Below are 20,513 nucleotides of genomic sequence, written 5' to 3'. Positions count from 1 at the left end.
TGAGTACCCCTTGATTTTTATTGTACAAAAGATAATACAGAAAATGAAAAGCATAATTTATTTTTAGAATATTTTTCTGTAAGGAGGTATAACCATTTTATAACCCCATCAGTTAACTTCAAAGGGCATAGCCATCTCCTAATGTGCTCATCTGAGTGTAACAGGAGCTTAACTCATAAGAGACTGTACCCTCCCTTTCATTTCAATATTCAGCTATGTAAGATATATTAATCAAGACATAGCACTTCCCCTTTTTTATAAGACATGTAGCCCATATTTTAGATTTTGCATATCTATACATGTGTACTCTAGTCATCTACATATATTTTTCCTGATGATTATTATATTAGATTGGCTTAAGTGTATTTATACATTGAAACCCACATTGGTGGTAGACTTAGTCCATCAGAAACCTTCGGAGTTGCTTTGTAACTGCAGGATTTCTCTTGGATGGCATTTTAGGTCCTAATTTAAATAGCCCTTGCCTAGACTGGTTCACTATCCTGCCAATGTCATACAATTGATGTTGAGGTATTATATGGGCCATACCAAACAAACTGGACTGACAATAGCTGACTAAACATTATTTGAAGAAGCTATGGCTCATAGGTCTCGAAGCTATGGCCTCTATTTCTACTAAGTCCAAGACAGAGTAGGCAATGCATGACACAAATGACTTTCCCTGGGTAACATGCAGAAAAGAACTAGGGAAGTGTAACAAAGTTTTAAAACTTCTAGAAGGTAGAAAACCTGTCTCCTCTGACACCTTACAACTCTTACTTCTTATGTCTCAGAACTACTTATGGAGTTGTTATTAACTAGATCCAGTGTTATTTTTCTGTTGCTTTTAAAAAGCTAGTAAAGGCATCTGTGCTCTCAACCCACAGGCATGAAGGAGAGTCATGGTTCCAAAAAGATAGTCTGGTGGGCAATCTGATAAATGATTTTAAGTATCAGTAAATTATATGGGCACAGAAATACAGATCCACTGGCTAAAGAAGCAGGCTTTTTCTCTCTCCTCTTTTTAAACAAATCTTTTAACAGATAATTTATAGAGCATGGAAGCTTAGCATATTCATCTCTGACCCTAATAAATAGGATTGTGGATTTTATGGCTGTCTTACTGGGCATTAGTCCATAGTTTTCTAATCAGAACCACAAGATTTCATTCAACAAAGTCTAGCAGAGCTGGAAATCCTTGTTGAGCTGAGGTCAAGGCTATGGAAATTATTCACTTTTTGAATATTTGTCACCGAATAAAATGTCCCTTTAAAGTTGCTGAGGACCAGTCTCACGAGGCCCAGGGTTGGCTCATCTCCCCAGGTGGAAGGAATGACACTACAGATCACAGGATGAAAGTGTGTGACTAGAAACTAGGCCTGGTGGGAAATATAAGGATGGCCTGAGGTTAGTCAGAGAGTTTTCAGGAAATAAGGTGTGCAGGAAGATGAACTGAGAGGACAAGTGTTATGTGTGGTCTTGCTAGACTTTTAGGTGTTCTGCTGATCTGCAAAATTCACATCTTTGAGTAAGGCTCCTAGGCAACCTATGCATTGTGTGGGAGAGTTAGGTGCCAAAAATTAAGATGCAAAGCAAATAGCAAATTGAGTGTGGAGTCATATAAGCAAGACAATAAGAAATGATGAGGTGCTTAAGCCTGATGTAGATGGAGATCTGGGATTACTAGCCATGAACTGCTTCCTGGAGTTAGGTCTGTAAGGCACGTCAGCCCCCTCTCAGAGGAGGTAGAGTCTCACATATCCCATTAGAGCCAACAGTCTGGTTACTAGGCAAACACCTAGGAGGTCCCACTGTGCCTTAATTCAAGTGGAGTCTCAAATCCTCTTTTCCTATGCCTCGGCAGAATGTCCTACTCATTGGGCTATAACGTACTTTGGTATGGGTTTCTCTTGATTTCTGCTATCTGATTTGTTCCACTCTGTATAAACAATTGAATATTCATTGAGGCAGAAAAAGAAAAAGAAAGAAACTGACCCTCCAGCCCAGTAGTTATGGTGCTGATGTGAGAGAGTCAGAGTCAATTCAATGCGCCTATCTTTTTTATTCAATCAGCTATTAGTTAACAGATTTTAAAAATGAGGGACCAAACTACACTTTGCAACACCACTGAGTAGAGTTTTCCCAGAGGGGAACATGGCCCTAGGTGTCTCAAAAGGTATTGCTGTATATCTACAGTACTACCGGGGGATATTCATTCTGATCCAACCATCTACAAAATAAACCATTTGGCAGCTTTCCAGGTGATAAACCTGTCAACTAAATTATGTAAAAAGACTTCCTCAGCCAAAAGAAACTATATTACTATACAATGAAAGCTTCATGCTGCTGTTGCAAAAGCCAGCTGATAATCTTGAAGCACAAAAAAAACAACTTATTGCAATTTTGCAGAGTCTCTCTCTCAGAATGTTTTGGCTATCATCATTTTAGCTGATATTAATTTTTTATTCCAGGGCCCATGTCTGCAGTTTTTCTGCGTGCAAAAAATCCATAGAGACTTTGACAGAAACTAAATATATGTAAGAACTTTGGGAGTAGTCATTTTTAAAAATGGGCCACCTAAGTCTCACTGACTTAACTGACAGGGGCCGTGTCCACAACGCTGAGTGCACAGTTGTTACTGAGCAGTCATTTAGTACTTGCATACCCAAGTACTAACTGACTGCACAGAACCCGCATTACTGTGCAGTACCATTCCCACACGACTTCCTGGTGAGGCTGATTGTGCAGTAGCTCATTACTACTGTGCAGTAGTAATAAGATACAGGCAGTTCTTGGAATTACAACACAATTGGTTCCTGAAAACCACGTTTTAAGTTGAAACGTTGTAACTCGGTACCGATTTTCCCATAGGAAACAAAGTTATAATGGGGGATTGGGTCCTGAACCAAGGCCCAATACCCTATTTTCACCAAAAATAACCAAGAATTTTGTACTCAATCAATTATAGATGAGTAATATAGCTACATTAATGTATTTATACTGTAAATGGCAATCATATTGATTTGGAAAGACTTCTTTGAGATAGCTTTGCTGGACTTTTTGAAGGGCTCTTGGTTAGACTTTTTGAAGGGTTCTTGGCTGGAGTCTTCTCAGAAGTCTTGGCTGCAGGCTTTTCTGAAGTCTTGTCTCCTTTCTTAAGAAAGCATCCAAAGAAGTATAGACAGATGTTCTCCATGGAGATGGGCAATGCAGCGAACTTGTTCGCTGGCATGGCATGGCATCACATCAAGCATTGTAAAGTTGAAACTGATGTCAGAAAGTTGAAACAGGGTGTCAATTTATAAACACTGTAAGTGTGAAACATTGTAACTTGAAACGTGGTAAGTCAAGGACTGCCTGTACTGCACAGTAAGCATCTTGCGTAGATGCAGCCACAGACATCAAAGTTGCTTGGGACCAGGTTCTCAATGATATTTAGGCAACTGACTCTCAATGACATTAATGGGACAAATACCTCCAGCAAGATGGGCCTTGGTGTTTTGAACATTTTACCCCAAGACCTCTCTATGAAAAGGACTTGATCAAGGCTGACAAAGCCAAATGCTGATCCTTTTCCCTTTAAAAGGGACTTGTAAAAATCCCCTGATTGTGCAACAGTCTCTTAATTTCATGACTGGGCAAACCAATCAAAGTGTGAACAGTGGGTGCATCTATGTGTTCATTACTACACTGTAATTACAGCACATTAAGTTTAGTATCTGTAATGAAAGGTAGTAACGTAATGCGCCATAATTGGCAGTACTGCGCATTAGCGGAAACGAATGGTCTTTTTGTGACACTAAAGCACAGTAGACTAAATCTGCGGTTTTGCCCACCACACTAATGTACAGTAGAATTAGTCTATTGCACTTGAGGTGTCTCATGTAGACGCACTCAGTATGTTGTATAAAACTCTGTATGCCACTGCCCCCACCTTTGGTGTATCTATGTTTGTGGAACAGGAGAAGATTGAAAACAACATGATTACTGACATCTATATGTCCATAATGAGAGATCTGACATGGAGAGCAAGGGAATAACAGAAGTCCATAGCTGCTGCAAATCCAGAAATTTGCATTATTGGTATCTGGCTGCTTAAATGAAACTCACAATGCTGAAGCCTTAATTTTGGTGGTTTGAAAATTTTGTGCAACTTAAGAGTGAGAGAGACCAATGAAGAATATGCCAAGCAAATGTAAGCATGAGAGTGGTCTTGATAATAAACATTATCTACATGCTTATAGTAAATATAACATATCAAAGAGTTTCTTTTTTCTAGTGAGATCACTTGACACATAACTCACAAGCACTCCATTTTTTATTTGTACTGTGCTTTTATTTTTATTTGTACTGTGCTTTTTCCTTGTTTGGGGTAAAAAACACTGAATGGGCAAATGCAGGCAGACAGGAAAGCAGGCATCAGAAGACAGACAATAGGCACATCTATACATCACCCTACAGTGATGTAGTGCATCTCTACATCACCATATAGCACACTACATCGACATAGCAATCATGTGGGTCTACACATGATTGGCAGCTATATCGCTGTAGCAGTGCAGTCCCCCATTTTATGTACCACTACTGTGATGTAGCAGTGAAATCTAACCGTGAGCATGATGCAGTACAGGCAGTTACTGCACTGTACTTTAGTACTTCCAAAAGGAAATAATAAGTGCTTTAATACTTTCAAAAGGAAGTACTAAAGAACAGCACCATAGCAACATCACTGTACGGCAACAAGTAGATGCGCCAAATAAGAAGTAGGCAGAATATCTGTGGGTCCTTCTACCCACGCAGTTAATTCAGAACTGGAGTAAACAACTCCCGGGCACAGCATCTACACATGTGCCCAGGACAGCAGCAATTTAAGCAGAGTAGTTTATGCCAGGGTCGCTCAGTCCTAGGCTCTGGGTGGTAGCATTGGGTGGTAGAGCAGCTTGCTCAGGGGACAAGCGTGCTGAAAGTGTACAGCCATGTGGCTAGGAGGCAGGCAGGGAGTCTGACCCCCTGCTGGCTGGGCTGACCAGGCATAATTAACACTTGCGGTCAGCATCTACACATGCATTTAATTGCAGTAAATTATCCCGGTGTAAGATACTGCTGCCCCCAACAGTACTATCTTATGGTGGTTTAAATTAATTTACTGTGGCCTAGTACCGTCACATATGTATACAGTGATGCTTTATTCTGTAGCTAATTAATCTACTCCTCAGTAAAGCATATGTGTAGATGCAGCCTGAGGTATTATTGCAGAGCAAAAGTTTCCTAACAGTCAAAACAGTACTCTTGGATGCTGGTAGGGATTAGCTTGCAAAGTTACAGCCACATTCTTCTCTTAAGGAAACCAACAGAATTACACTGGTATAAATCTGAAGAGAATCGGGTCCTCCATGTTGTTTTGTTTACTGCAATGAAAGGAACACACAATGCAAAATAGCCCACCTATGTGAATGATGCAATGAAAACATTAGCTGAATATGTAATATCTTCAAGTCTGAATCATACTATTTTTTAAGGTGATACATAAACTGTACTTCATAAACTAAATAGAAGGCCAGATTTTTTGCTGAAATCAATGGTTAAATCAGCAGATCGAAGCCCCAGTGGTGAGGGAGGGAGCGGGGCACAGGCAGGAGCAGGGATTGGGGTGAGTGGGGCCCAAGCCAGGCTTGGTGGTGGGACAAGCAGAGGTCTGGGGGGCACATGCCCCCTGATCTGTGCATGGGGTGGAGGAGGCTGCCACTGTGCTTTGTTCCCTGATGAAGCTGCCCTTCACCTCCTGCCCACCTGGCAGCGGGATGCATGCAGTGTCATGCAGCTTTCGGGGCAGCGGGGCTAAAAGTGCAGCAGCAACCACCTCCACCCCACACACTGATCAGGGGGCATGTACTCCCCAGGCAATGTTCCTTCTAAGGAGTAGCGGTCCATGAGTGTACCACTTCAGTCCGTGAGCACGCTGCTTCGGTCCTGCCTCCCCCTTTCAGTGCGGTGTGGGACACTTACAAAAGGTAAGCTCCTCACTCTTCACCTGAGGCAGGCAGCGGGGCCTTGGGGGCTAGAGGCTGCGGGGCTGGAGCCTGGGGGAGCGGGCTGGAGAGCTGGAGTCTGAGCGGCAGGGGCTGGAGGCTGGGGGGCTGGAGCCTGAGAGGCAGGAGCCTGGGGGGTGGGAACTAGAGGGCTGGAGCCTGTGGGGCTGGGGCCTAGGCCTGGAGCCTGCCTGCCCTGAATGAGGCTCCACTGGGGGCTGGAGGCTGGCGCAGGCTCCGGGAAACTGCTCCGCTCCCCTGCATTGCTTCGGGCAGTGAGGAGGCACATGGCATCAGGCCCAGGGAGTGGAGCACTTCCTGGAGCCCGCGAAGCAGTTCCCCGGGGCCAGCAGAGCCTGCGCCAACCCCCGCCCCAGCCTCCATCCCTGCTTTGCCTCACCTGAGGGAGGAGCCACTGCCTGCCCCAAGTGAGGCTCCTCCAGCTCTGGGGAACTGCTCTGCAGGCTCTGCCGGCTCCAGGAAGTGCTACACCCCCCGGCCCTGACTCCACATGCGTCCTTGCTCCCCTAGGCAATCCGGGGGAGTGGAGCAGTTCCCCAGAGCTGGCAGAACCCATGCCAACCCCCGCCTCTGCCTAGGGGAGGAGCTTACCTTTACTAAGTGTCCCATGCCACAGCCCAGCTCCATTCCTGGTGGGTGCGTGGCCTGAAAAAGTTTGTGCATGACTCAACTTTTACTCATGCGTGGCCGCGCAGGCGCACACCTTAGAGGGAACTCTGCCCCCAGCCCTCCGCTTATCCCACTACCCAGCCCGGCTCGGGCCCCACTCATCCCAGCCCCTGCTCCTGTCCCTGCCTATACCCCGCTCCCTCCCTCACTGCTGGGGCCTCAATCTGCTCCTCCCCATGGCAGTGACGGAGGGAGTAGGGCTGGGGCTGGGGCTGGGGCAGGCCCTGCACATCTGGGGTGGGGTGGAGCCACAAATGACTCATCCTGGGGTGCCCAGCATTGGAGGGGGTGGCGGCTCCTGTCACTGCGTGCGTCCCAGGAGGGCATTGGGGGGGGGGGTGCCCCAGATCTGTGCAGGGTGGGGTGTGCTGCCACTGCGGGCTGAGGCTGGGGCCCTGCAGGGCTCTTCATGGCAGGGGGGCTGGGCCACACTGTGCTCAAGGAGGGTGGTGGTGGTGCTGGGAGGGTGCTGGTGGTGCTGAGAGACAGAGTTGGGCTGGAAGGGGCACTACAGTGAATTTTTGGGTGGCGGTAGCCCCACTCCCAGTGCTACTGCCACCCGTCCTAAGCACAGCCCAGCCCAGCCCCCACTGGGAAGAGCCCAGTGCCACCCCAGCTCCAGCCCACAGAGGCAGCCCACCCAACCCCATGCACAGATCCGGGGGCACATGCCCTCCCGGGGTGTGTGTAGCAGCAGGAGCTGCCCCCAGGATGAACCACTCACAGCTCTGTCCTGTGCCCTGCCCCAGCTGTGCAGCACCTGCCCCAGCCTCAGCCCCACTCCCCCCACATACCTGCTGCAGTTGCCCAGCACCCATGGTTCAGCTGCCTTGTGATCCTACCTTCTGCCATGTGTTTGGCAGGGGGGGCTAAGTCCTGTTAGCCCCCACTTCTGCCGCCTATGGGGGGGGTGGATAACTAAGCCAAATATCTGATAGTTCACTTTGTTTGATCTGCATAATTCAGACTCATTGGTTAAAATATAGCAAACATCTTCCTAAATGTTTTCCCCACACTTTCATCTAGTGATTCAGACTAATTACATGGCTGTAATATAAACAGCAAGCTGACTTTGATCGGATAAGGCAGTCTACCTAGGCTTGAAATGATATTTTAAATTAAACTACACTTAAAACCAAATTGTGCTATGGCAGTATGAACTACATTTCCTGGATTTTGTGGCTCTCAAGCAAACCTTTTATGTAGACTTTTGTTAATGAGTATAGCCATTAAAGATGTATTTAACATGAAGATAAAAAATTCATTGCCCAATCTGGTCTTTTCCCCCCCACTTGGCTATGGTGCCAATTAATGGGCACACTTCGTGGGAATAAAAGCAATGAAAAACAAACTTTTAAAACATAAAAAAAATGTTAAGCTTCACCAGGAATATTCTACTAACTGATGATTGGATGAATCACTTCTGATGTCTTAATGCCTTTACTCACTCCAATTATTTTCCACCAATTATTTTTTTTAAATCAAGCCATAGGTTTTCAAAACATATTGGAAACATTCCTTTTATTCTTCTGTTAATTGTCTTTCATTGATCTGCAGAAGGAAAGATGGCAACTCCATATGAGGCATCTACCTGCTAACTGCCCTCTGCTTATTTCTGAGAGTGTTAAACTGCCCAGACATAACCCTGAGTCTACACATTGCAGGTGCAAAACATCTGTTCATAATTCTGTTCAAACAAACATGTCCTTGAGGTAATGTAAGATCTGTGTGCAAGTGCTATCACTGGATCCACAAAACCAGAGGAGACAATGCAAATACTAACACTTGGGCAGATGTTAAGCTCTTAGAGAACACAGCTGAATTTTCACTTGCTTGCAAGCATAGGACAAAGTGCAAGCAGAAATTTGGGCAAATGACATTTTTTGTATGTTCTTGAGCAGAGGCTGAGGGCTGGAATATTGCTCCTTTAATATTTTCATATTTTAAAAAATTGATTATTTTCCCCCCCTAAAATCTTGAGATACTAATAACTTTGCTGACCTTCTGAAGTACTATAAAAGGCATGGGCTGTACCTCAAAAATCATATTATCTAAGAGACTGCTCTTATATGTGCTTGTGCTCCCTATGGCTAGGGACAGAAGTTACACATAAATTTGTTTAAGTGATCAGCAGGGATCCCACCTACGTAGCAGGGATCCTGGTTTTCCCTGATAAAAAAGTCGCAAATTCCCTGATAAAAAAATCACATATTCTCTGATAACAACCCAAAAATCTGTGATTAAAATGAAAGGCCCCCTCCAGGGTGGGGACATGGGCGTGACCAGATGCCAGCTGGTGTGACAGCGGGAGCAGGGAGGGCATTTATTTCTCCCCTGCCTGCCCCTGCCCAGATGAACTGCATGTCAAACCACTGTCTGCACAGCAAAGGTAATTTACACCTTGTCAAAATGTTAATCCAAGAGCCATCAAGACTGCAGTATGGGGCTAACAGCTTTGATTGTTTCTCAGTTATTGACCTACCTACCTAGCAGAATGTGTTTTCCTATCCAGAGACTTACTGGAGGAAGGGACAAGATAGGACCCTTCTTAAAAAGACTCCATCCCCTCCCACCTCTGGCAGAGGCTAAAGTAAGCAGTTGATAAGGGGAGAGGGATGGGGAGGAGGAGTGATTCCCCTTAGCTCCCCCAGGCCATGGGGGAGGGGGAAGAGACTGGGGAACTGGGGCTGGAGGGACTGGTCCCCTGCCACCTGTGAGCACAGGGCCAAGCCCTCCAGGACCAGACTGAGAGGTGGGAGGTGTTGACAAAAACCTGGCACAACCATCACATGTATGTGCTGGAGATGGAGCAACGGGAACGAACAGGAGGGGGTCCCAAACTGCTTGGGCTGGTGTGACCAAAGAAAGCAGTGAACTACATTTACAAATTCATTAGGGGGACACAGCAAGGGATCGGAGATGCTCTGTTCACCAGGGCGCCTCTTGGGGTAACAAGGAACAATGATCACAAAATAACAGACAGCAGATTTAGGCTAGATATCAGGAAAAATTTCGTCATGGTAAGGGAGGCCAAAATTTGGAATGGGCTTCCAAGGGAGGTGGTGCTCTCCCTTATCTTGGGGGTCTTTAAGAAAAGGCTAGACAGGCATCTGGCGCTGGGGTCATCGGAACCCAGCATTCTTTCCTGCCTATGCAGGGGGTCGGACTCGATGATCTGTTGAGGTCACTTCTGACCCTAACATCTATGAATCTATTATAAAGCAGAAGCTGTAAAAGGTGGGAGACTGGAATACCTCAGCAAGGACTTGTCTTTTTGGTTTATTACATTCCAATTAAGTTAGATTAAGCTGTGTGTGCTCTCACTGTGTTTTACTGGGCTGTATCTTAGCTTCAGTGATGGTTTTTGGTTGCTCTGTCATGTGCTTGAGGTTGCAAAGTGCAGTGTTCAATACATGCTTGCTTCAGAGAAAGGACTATTCTTGTTCAAGCCTTTATGAATTCAGTGCCACTACCTTTTTCCCCACCCCACCCTCCCAGTCTGGCAGCAGCTGCCCCCCTTCCTGGAACAGGGTAGGAGAGAGAAGGGGCAGAAGCCTGACAGGCACTGCCCTCCCCCACCACCACAGACAGGGGCTGGAGTCCTGTGTGGGCCAGGGAGGGGATTTAAACCCCCACCCCAGCATGCTAGCCCCAGTCTGATGCCTGGTCATGCCCCCTCCACTCCAGCAGGGAGGGAGCGAAAAGTCTCTCTTCCCTCCTCTTAGGCAGTGGCTGGCAGACATGCTCTAGCATGCACCCCTGCAGGCATGTGACTGCATTTCCTGCATTAAAGGTGAATGTCTGTCCACTTGCTAATCGGTTCATGCTGCACAGCTTAGACTAACCTGCAAAGACTGAATCAATTCTGCCTCGGGCTTTTTGACTGTCTGTACCTAGCCACATCTCCAATGACTTCGGCCCTCTTTCAACGCACTGGGAGGCAGAGCCAGTACGTGACAGAATCAGGTCCAGAGGAAACAGTTTAGAGAGATGATATGGAGGAATGTGAAGAGAAAAAGAAGAGATATAAGTAAAAGTAAAAATGTGATGAAATCTATATATAAGGGCCATGATGTCTTTACAAGCGAACCACTTCAGCTTTGCTCTCGAGATTAACACAGTGCTTTAATAAGAATATGTACACTGAGGTGTGCATAACCCTATAGCTTGCCAGTACATTGTTTGAAATTAAAATGTAGATTATTTTAAGCACCTTACCCCACGTTTTGTAATTTCATGTCCGTTTCCATGGGGATGGGAGCAGCACTGTGGCAGTCGACATTAGAGTTGTTAAAACTCTTGTAAATTTCAGCTGTGACTGCCAGTGAGAAAAGCATGCATCATTTCTCATACACTACTTAACGCTCTTTAAGAGCCTTTAGGGCCCCATAAATTCCTAAAGCCTATAGGGTTCTGTCTTTGATAAAATAAAAGGTTAGGAAAACATCTTCAAGATGCTTAATACTTTTTTTCTACTTACACAGAAATAATTATTACAGAGCAATAATGTTCCCAACCTGAGCACTTAAAGTAGACGCTCCTGGAGCTAGACTTTTTCACAACTTGAATGCTTTTCTGAATGACTAAGACTGAAATTTTCAAAGGAGATAGACTCCCAATTTTCATTATAGTTAACTGTCTTTGGGACATCTAATCCTCATAAGTACTTGTGAAAAATCCCATTTTTGTTTTATCATGTATAATTAACTGTTTTAGTTATAGCTTTTCTAAGAAGAAAAGGCTTTCCACCCTCACCACACATTTTTTTTTCTTTTTCAACCGTGGTAGACAGCCAAAATCACTAAAGCTCAGAAGCTGACCTCTAAAAAGTTGAAATGGGTTGGGAAACACCATTTGCCTCCCTCTTCTTGTTCCCCTTTACAAATGTAGGGAATTGAATGTGAGGTTTGCTTACCACAGGCCTGACACTTCCAGGTTTTCAATAGCAAGGAAATGTGCAGTTATGGCCCAGGGACCAGGGCTTTACCCAGTCCAATATACAAGAAGAAAAAAATACCTTCCCACCCTTAAAGTTAAAACTCAGTTTGACCAGATGTTTGTGAGCAAGCATCTCGTATTCTTCTAAACATATCATACTATTAAAATCCTAAAGCAATAGCCAAATAATAGTCCTTTTATCCTGATTTATACTACAATGATTTCTGCTGCTATTTCTTGAGTCAGAGGATGTGTTTACATGTGCTTTTATGTGAGCCTAAACTTAATGCGCATTATAACTTAATTTGTCTAATGCGCATTAAGGTGATTTAGGCACACGTCTACATGTGCATGCTCTAAGGTGCATTAACATGGTGTGCGGACCAATTTGGGACTAAAGTTAATCCCAAGTGAGTTGACATACACAGCATTAATGCACCTTAGTGCATCTACATGTGTGCTAAGGTGCTTTAGCTATTCATGCCTAAATTTGATACCTGCTTTTACAGATAACAAATTTAGATGCAAATAGCCTAAAATCACCATTTTAAGGGACATTAAGGGTGAGCATGTGTAGACCCATGCCCTTAATGTACTTTAAAAATGGTTAATACGTCTTAAATTGGCACGTGTAGACATGCTCAGAGAATTCCAGACATGGATTTATCATGTAAAGAAAAAAAGCATTACAGTCTATGTAATTTAATTTGAAGAATGCTCCCGTAGTGGAAGCTTCCATGAGAATGGGTCTGAATAAGCAATAAGAGCTGTGCTGGAAGACTTCAGGCTTAGGCTCTTTGACAGAAAAGTTACTTTGGCTGCAAATAAGGGAAGAGGAGAAGGTGAACCTGGTCTTATTCCTGTTCAGACAGAGAGTTTGTGTAGACTTGAGCGAAAATGAGATTAGTCACAACAGCAAATCAAGTCCTAATTAGACTTTAATACTAAAGACCTTAGATCAATTAGAATTCCTAATTTCAGTTGGCATTCCACAGATGTGGTACAAAGACGACAAAAAGCCCTCATACCAAATTACTTCAATTTAAATGGAAAAATGACAGCTAAACTAATGACACCAGATACATTTATATGTTCCTGACTTTCTTTTAGTTAGTCATTTTGATGCTCTTAGAGGAGGCAAGACAGAAAATCCTTCTGTGGTTATGCTTTGAATATAATATTATACAAAAAATGTATACCCTTAGTTGTAGATAACTATTCTCCAACTATTTGGGTTGGTCTAATAAAAGATATCGGATTCACCCAAGGGACCCTGTCTGCCTATGTCCTTAGACCAACACGGCTACAACCTACACCTCTACCCTTAGTTGTTTTTTGGGTTTGTTTGGGTTTTTTGGGGGGGGTGGGAGGGGAGGGAGTTGTATCTCCCATTGTAGGTTATGGGTAGTGATGCTGGCACTGCCTGAAACTTCCTGGCATTGCCCAGTATCTTCCATTATATCTTGTTCTGGTTTTTTATAACTTTGCCTAATTGAAGTATTTGGGCTGAAATGTTCCTGTTTCAGTTTCATACTGCTTGTTTCAATAAACGTGTTTCAACCATTTCCAAGAATGATATGAGGGAAGAAAGGTAGTTTTGAACATCATTAAAAACAATTAACAATAATGTGCTGTTGAGAAGACCTAGATTCTCCATGCTATGGAGCTAAGACCTGAAGTATGAATTAAAGTTTATGGGCACTTTTAATTCTGACATTTCCTAACTTTTATGCGATTGAATTGTAACCTTCACTTTCTTTTAACAGTTTTTGTGTGTGTATAATAGCTTGTTTTGTTTCCTTTCTGCGAGTGCTAGTAAATATTAAGTTCCATGCATTCTTGGGTTTTCTTTACTATAAAAACAATTGCTAGAAATTTCCCATATCACTATCTTTTGTCTCAGGACTGTAACTTGGGGTAGGTGAGTGCGACACCAGAGCAGGTGCCAGGACGGCAGCCCCCGATAAGCCCATGCTGCCAGCCACCACCTCAGCCTCAGTTCAGACAGTTTATGCTAGGGCAGCAGCAGCCCATTCTGTTGCCACAACCGAGGGAGCCCCTAAGCAGGGCTGAAAGCACTCACTTCCCTCCCCACCCTTGTGCTTCCCAGTGCGCCAAAAATTCAGGTTCTGTCTCTGTCCAATCTCTTATTTTGGGAAACAGACTTTAGAGAGGAAAGTAGCTGCACTAGTTCAGTCAGAATTTCTAGCTAATCTGAGTTCAGTTCAGCCAGGGGTATGCCAATTAATAATTCTTGATACAGTTCAATTTGGGGCAGTCTTTTTTCCAGAATTTTTTGATTGAAAAACAGCTCCAGATGCACAGCTATGGCATGTAAGTCAAGCCACTTTATTTTTAGCAGGCACTGTAGAAGGTAAAGTTAGTTTCTATACAATTAATGGCTCTTCCACCTAAGTTCTAAAAGAGTGGAGAGAACTACTCTGTGGGTATGTTCTGTTGCTCCTTTGTAAGTTATCACAAAGCATAAAGAGATCTTTTCTTTTTCAGACCAACTTTTCAGTTGGTTGGAGCATAAACTTGAAATGCTCTCTACCATTTTAAAGGTCAAACCAGAAAACATCAAAAGGGTGTCTGGTGTAATTGGGGACAAGACTAAAAGCATATTTGTCTGGAAGCAGGTGACTGACCATTTAATATCAATTCAGATTAAATTTAGTAGCATTTTACTGATACACACATTTATTAAGAATTATTAGTTGATAGGTTGATATTGGAGGGGACTCGATCCTGAAAAATAGTCATTCTGAAAAAAAAATGGGGATCTTGGTAGATAAGCATCAGCTGAACATTACCTTGTACTGCAACACGATGGGTAGCAGGATTCATGCAATTGCTGGACGCATAAACAGAATATTGAGCAAGCGTAAAGAGGTTATAATACAGGGATGAGCAATTATTTTGGCTGGAAGGCCACTTAATGAGTTTGGACCTGTCAAGGGCCACATCCATCTCTTTCTCTTCTCTTCTCTTCTCTTCTCTTAGAAACCAGCCAGAGCTGTAGTTCGTCAAGAGCCCCAACACACAGCTGTGACCCCAGGCAGGAGTTTCTCCTGTGCCAGGCAGAGTCAGCTGTGGGCGAAGCCAATACTTTCTGGAGCCCTGACACAGATCACAGCTGACACTGCCACCCGCCAAGTGTGAGAGAAGCTCCTGCCTAGGTCCACAGCTGAAGCTCCTGGCAGGTTCTGCATCTAGGCTCCCAAACCTGCCAGCAGCATCCATAGCTGACGTTGCCACCCACACATTCTGGTGGAAGCCCCACTCGGGTCCACAACTGATGTCGCTACATAAAGGGCTGATGCTGCCCCGCTGAAGCAGTCCTGCTGCTTGCCCAGCACCACATAGCAGTTGGCGCTGCCAGTCACCCACAGGCTAGATCTAATGAGTTGGCAGCCGTCCACTTGCAGGCCAGATCAAATCTGTTGGAAGGCTGGATCCGGCCCCTGGGCCCTATTTTGCCCACCCCTGTTATAATACCTCTGTTTTTGACATTAGTGCAACTGCTACTGAGATACAGAATTCAGTTCTGGTATACAATTTTTTCAGAATAATGAATCATTAAGAGATTAAAATAATTATTTTAAATAATAAAATAATTAAAGATCTAGAAAACATATAGTATACAATGAGAGATTCAAGTTGCTCAATCAACGTAGTTTATCAAAGAAAATGTTGAAAGGTCATTTGACCACAATTTTATAGGTACCTAGACATGGAACCAATGTTTGGTGATAGAGTGTCAGTCTAACCAGCAAAAGTATAACAAGATCCAAAGGCTGGAACCGAAGCTAGGGAAATTTAGACACAAAAGAGGGCAGTACTTTTAACAGGAAAAGTAATTAATAATCAGAACAACATATCAAGGGTTGTAATGTATTCTCCATCACCGGATGTTTTTTAAACAACAACAGATTTTTTTTTCCTAAAAGAGATGCACCAGCTCAACGACAACTATCACAATTAAGGGAGTAACTAATTCAGGAATTCCTATGGCTCAAGAGGTCAGACCATATTCTCATAATAGTCTGTTTTGGCCTTGAAATCTAGAAATCTATATTTAGATTTATCTGAAAGATATTTCTGGACTTTGTTTTACTAACTAACAGATGTATAATAATTTTGTGTTTCTATAAACCCTTGTAGTATAACTAAAATTAAGTGAATCTTTCACTGTCAATTTTAGACAGTTATGTCTTTAATTCCACTATGCCTGTCATTAGGGACATGTACAATACAATTATAAACCCCAGACTACTTTTGCCCAGTTTTTTTAATTAACCATTGTTTTAAACTGTCATAATGTTAGTAACTCTTTCATGTTATGTCATGCATAAAACTGACGTATTAATTGGCTTTTTATTTGAGGAAATCATCAAAATGTCTTAAGAGATCTCCATAGCAACCATGCTGTGCCAGTAAATTTGAGTACACCAGAACAACACTGTGATTTCTCTGAATATACTAACAAGCAATGATGAAAAAGGCAAGCACTACCTAAAAATATCTATGAAATGGTAATAAGTCTACCCTCGTACAGGAGCGCTGCATGCAAGTTTTCTTTCTATATATAATAATCAGTCCTTTGACAACATTTCCTCATTTAGAAAGGTTTCTTTCTTTTTAAAGATATAGGTTCTGTTTAGAAGAAAATGCCCTCTAAATTATATAGTAAAGCTGCTGATTTTCTAAGGCATTTTATAATTGTCTTGCTCATTGTTCTTGTTGCCATTAACATTCTAAATGGGTAACACTTTGTGCTTCTACCATGCAACCACTTCAATAACAATGTTTTTGGAGTCTTCATAGAAGTTCCATGCACAGAAACCATATGAGCAAGCCCTATATACAGTTAATTGCTGCACTAGGTTTCATGGATTTTGCCATATTGATCTTAACATCACTTTTATTTTCCATTCCAATTATATCACAACTCTGTACTTGGTTAGTTAGTTGTAATGTAGTGCATGTAGCCTGGTCATTTGTACCATTTACTGATACAAAAGAGATGCCTGTGTTAATAATTCTTCAGTCCTAATTACTTTGAATGGCTAGTAAATGCTTGTTAGTCAATACCCACTAGCTTATTTTCCATACTTAGCATATTTTCTAGCTGTTAAGAGCGGATGGTAGGTTCCCAAGTCTGACCTCACTTACACAAGTGACATCAATAAGAACTGCACTCAAGTAAACATGAGCATAATTGTGCCCTAAGGGTGCTAGTTAATATATACATTAGGTTCAGAATATTACACATCTAGTATACAATCCTGGCTTCACTGAAGTCAAGTGGAGATTTGCCAGTGATTTCAATGGAACTAGTATTTTTCCTTACCACTGTAGCAATTGTTAATGAACTTAAAATTGTGTAAAACACTGTCAATAAAATATATTGGGGAAGGGAGGGGATCCTTATCTGTGGGCCTGAAAATAGTCATGCAAGGAGTTACATAAACTTAAGGTAATATTCTGGCTCAGATTCAACAAGATAATTAAGCAGGTATCTAACCATATGTTAATCCTTGCTTTGCAAACTTCTTATAGGTAGTCAATAAATGTTCTCCCTCAGGCCCTTACTTCATTTTCTTTCAGAGTATTATATTTCCCACAGTATTATTCTTAATTTTTTCATAGCTATAAAGGCAGCTTTCCTGATACTAGTGAGGAAGACAAACAGAATGCATACAATGATGCTCCATGAGTCACTTAGCATTAAAGTCTATTGTGCATCAAAGTAAACATATTATGTGTGATCACTTTAACAGAAGTGAATGTATTTATGATTTTGTACTGGGACATCATTCATCCTTGCCCAATCTTCTGGGTTTTGTTCTTATTCATAGAAAGGTCAGAATCTCACGTCATCAGTAACTTCTGTTTTCCTGTTCTGTTTTCTTTTAAATCATCTGTTGTGTTTTATTAACAATTTGTATTAACTTTATCATAGAGGGCCCAATCCAGCAAGTCTATGTGACATTCCTGTTTAAATCAATAGGATTTCCCAATACCTGTGACCATATAGAGTGAAGTTATGTTGATTATCAGATTATCACGCAATATCCAAATATGAACTGTAAAAATCACATTGTCTAGCTACTTAATAGAATATTAAATGGTATTTGAATGTCACTTTGGAGTACGTCAAAAGACATTCTTTCATCTGTGAATCCTGATATAGGAAAAATTAAATTGTACAGTTTACCTAAATGATATAAGTTGAAAATTAAACTCCTTTACTCAGAAGAGGATAAGGCAGTGCTGGTCACATCATTACACCAAACACCCTGTACCAGCCCTGAATCCTCTAATAAGAGAACTACTACTGAAAGACATTTGAAAAATTGAGAGGGTAGACTGGGAGAGGGAAAAAGGATGAAGAACATGCTACAGTGCATAATTCACTACTGCCCAACATACTTTTCATGTGCAAACTACCCCAAAAGTAAACCATTAAAGGGACAGAAGTTACACATAAACCAGTTTAAGTGAAACTGGTTTAAGCCTATAACAGAAGTTCAGTGCACATAAACCAATTTCAAAACAGCAGAAACTGGTTTCAGATAAACCTGGTTGAATGTAGTATCAGACTTAACAGATTTTGGTCACTCTAGTTTATGGAACTTCTGTCCCAGACCCTTTTCTGGTTAAAATTAAACCAGAAGCCCCAGCATCCTAGCATGCTTTGGAGCCCTGGGCTGGGCTGTGCTGTCTGCCCCAGAGAGCAGGGCTGGCCCCTCCCCTCTGCTCACTAGCTGGAGCAGAGGTGTGGCCAGACACTACCCAGCATGGCCCCCTAAGGCTAAAGAGGCAGAGAGGGGGTTTATTTCCCTTTCCCTCCCCTCTCCCCCTGGGAACTGCCTGGTCAGGCAGAGCAGCTCCTATCAGAGTAACCCCCGCCCCTCGCTGCTACAGCAGCAGGGGAAGGCGTGTGGCCAGAGCCAGCAGGCATGGCCCAGCCATCTGCCAGCCTTGCCTGTGGCTGGGGTTGGACAGGTAAGCCAGGCCAGCCTGTGGGAACTGCTGAAGGTGGGCATGGAGGGGCTGGCCCAGGCTGGGCTGCAGAAGCAGGGCCCTTCCCAGCAGGCCCGGCTTGGGCTGGAGCCACGGGAGCTGTGCAGCCAGATTACTCTCAGCTCCCCATGCCCAGGCCAGGCAGGACTGTCATGGAGCTGCAGCCGACTGGGAAGGGCCCTGGTGGGGCCAGCCCAGGGTGGGTCACAGGAGCAAGGCCCTTCCCAGCCAGCTAGGGCTCTGTGACAGCCCAGCTCAGTGGCACGGGTGGCGACTGACCAGGCAGCAGCATGGAAGCGATGCCAGTACAGCTGTGGGTGGGCACCGTGGCAGCCGGACTGGCCATGTGGACTGGCCAGCTCAGAGGCGCCAGCGGGCATGGAGCCTGGCAGCCACCCGGCGCAGCGGGCTCACGTGCCAACAGCTGCCACGCCCCTTCTGTTACTGCGCAGCACCTGGCCGGCTATAGCCACACCAAAAGCTGTGCACTGGCTAGGGCTGGCGGGGCTGTTCTGCCTCCCTCACCTCCAGCTGCTGCTGCCAATGCTGCCCGTGCCCTGTTGCGCTGCTTTGGGTGGCTGGGTGGGAAGCTTCAGCCTGGTGGATTCTGCCCAGTGCATGTAGCTCTGACTTCCAGCTTCCTTCCACCTGCTCCAGCTGCCCTGTGCAATGAGCAAGCAGCCCTTGAGGACAGGTGGAGTGGGTGGAAGGCAACCAGGAGCTGGAGCTCTATGCACTGGGCAGAAACCACCGGGCTGAAGCTTCCCATCTGCCCACCCAGAGAAGTGTGGCAGAGGCAGCAGCAACAGCAGGAGACAAGGGAGGCAGAACATCCCCACTGGCCCTGCCCAGCGCACAGCTTCTAGTGTGGCTGCAGCCAGCCTAGCACTGCACAGTGATGGACAGGGGGCACAGCAGCAGCTGCAGGTACATGAGTCCGTGTGGTAGACAGCTGCTGGACTCTAGGCCTGCCAGTGCGTCCAAGCCACGCAAGACAGCCATGAAAACGATTGACACGTCCCATGCGACCAATCCGGTCGCCAAGGCACCCGCCCACAGCTGCAGTTGCATTGCCTCCATGCTACTGCCCTCCAGGCACACCCAGTCTGGGGTCCCTACAGGCCAGGGTAAGGATTTAAACCCCACCCTAATCATATTTAACACCCTGGCGGGAGCCTGACCATACCCTCCAGGTCAGATTCTCTCATCTTGCGACTGTGGAAGGAAAGGGAGGGCTGCTCTAGCGCCCCTCAGCTTCTAGCCTGAGCTTCTACAGACATGTGGCTGCATTCCTGAATCAAAAGTGAATGTCTATTCACTTACAAATCGGTTCAATCTACGTAGGTGAGACTAACCTGCAAAGATTGAATCAATTTAGGTTCGGGCTTTTTGAATGTCTGTCTCTAGCCTAAGAGAGGCTGCGGTCACATCTAAAAATGGTTTTGGCTGATGCAAATGTAGCTTCGCCTCTGCCACATGTGTGTGTCCCTGGAGGGGTTGGGTGAAGAGGAACAGTGTGCAATGTAGGAGGTTTCTGAAAGCTGCTCTAACTGGCCCAAAAAATGGGGTGGAGAAAGATTTCCAACTAGCCAAACCGCCATGCTCCAGTGTGGCAACATCTGTTTGGGGGACGTCCAGTTATTCCCATTCAGCTTTCAAGTGCAGGAAGCATGCGGGGAGGTTTACCATCTATCTGGCTGGCTGCACTGCCCTGAGAATAACTTCGGGCTTGTCATTTCCAGGAGGGAGCTGGCTTCTGCAGGGGCTACAGCTACTCACCCCCTCGGCATTTCTGTCTGCGTGCAACCTCAACCCCTGCACAGCATG

This window comes from Alligator sinensis, unplaced genomic scaffold (assembly GCF_000455745.1).
Source record: "Alligator sinensis unplaced genomic scaffold, ASM45574v1 scaffold195_2, whole genome shotgun sequence".
Classification (NCBI taxonomy): Eukaryota; Metazoa; Chordata; order Crocodylia; family Alligatoridae; genus Alligator; species Alligator sinensis.
Note: the sequence above shows the minus strand (reverse complement) of the source record.